The sequence below is a fragment of the Oryzias melastigma genome, linkage group LG13 (genome assembly GCF_002922805.2).
Source record: "Oryzias melastigma strain HK-1 linkage group LG13, ASM292280v2, whole genome shotgun sequence".
NCBI classification, from domain to species: Eukaryota; Metazoa; Chordata; class Actinopteri; order Beloniformes; family Adrianichthyidae; genus Oryzias; species Oryzias melastigma.
This window is the reverse complement of record NC_050524.1, coordinates 30,286,626-30,287,669: the sequence shown is the minus strand read 5'-3', so window position 1 is coordinate 30,287,669 and position 1,044 is coordinate 30,286,626. Positions and strand designations below refer to the sequence as shown.

The 1,044-nt window shown below is 35.6% G+C and overlaps 1 protein-coding gene across 1 annotated transcript in view; it reads left to right on the top strand.

The window, feature by feature from the left end:
- Positions 1–1,044, top strand: part of LOC112149033 (von Willebrand factor A domain-containing protein 5A) — a gene marked incomplete at its 5' end in the record, with an annotated part of 40,673 nt that overhangs the window by 892 nt on the left and 38,737 nt on the right.

The following is a 1,044-nucleotide window of genomic DNA, read 5'->3' as shown; positions in this document are numbered from 1 at the left end:
GTGCTCAACCCTCGCTACCAACCTCAAGGTATGGAAACCACAACAGTTTTGGTTAAGTAAATTGCTTAAAAATCATAATATTTAAAATGTGATTTTTTTTTCATTTGCATCATTTACAATGTTTTAAACATTTTTTGTGTTTTAAAAACATATGTTTCTGGTTTCTGTGAACAAGGTAAAACAGGTTTGTTTACTACAGGTTCCTGTAAATCTGTTGAAGATGTTTTTGCACCTTTCATGAGTTCCTTACAACACATTGTGTATAAATGAACAAGATACATTAAAAATGAGTTAATTTTAGCTCAAATGCTTCACTCTTATGGTTGGTATATTAAAGAAATACATTAATTTTCCTTGAAATGATTCAGACACTTGTCCAACTTTTTCTTATATATATATATATATATATATATATATATAGGGGATTATTAAACATTTAAAATAGCCAGAAAGAGAGAACTTTCATGTGAAACTTGACAGTCTATTGTTGTTCTTAGAAAATGAAAGGTATTCCATGAGAGAACTTGCCAAGAAACTGAAACATTTGTTTAATGATGTGTAACTACTCCCTTTAGAGAACAGCACAAACAGGCTCTAAATAGTGTAGAAAAAGAAGTAGGAGGCCCTGCTGCACAACTGAGAGAGAAGATAAGTACAATAGAGTCTTCAGTCTGAGAAATAGACTCTTCACAGTTCTTCAACTGGCAGCTATGGACAAACGGATGAAAGTTTGTGGTGTTTGGATCACACAGAGAAACATTAGAGAGATGCAGAACAACTGAAAAGATGCTGAGACAGTACCTGACCCCATCTGTCAAGCAAGGTGTGGGTAGTATGATGGTTTGGGGTTGATATGGTACTGGTAAGGTGGGACATTTGTCCAAGATAAGAGGGACTTTGAAGAAGGGGGGCTTTCACTCCATTTTGCTCCACCATGTGATACCCAGTGTACAGTTTTTGATTGGAGCCAGTTTCATCCTACATCCTAGGACGATGACTCAAAGCATACCTCCAGTTTGTGCAGAACCATTTAGAGAAGAAGCA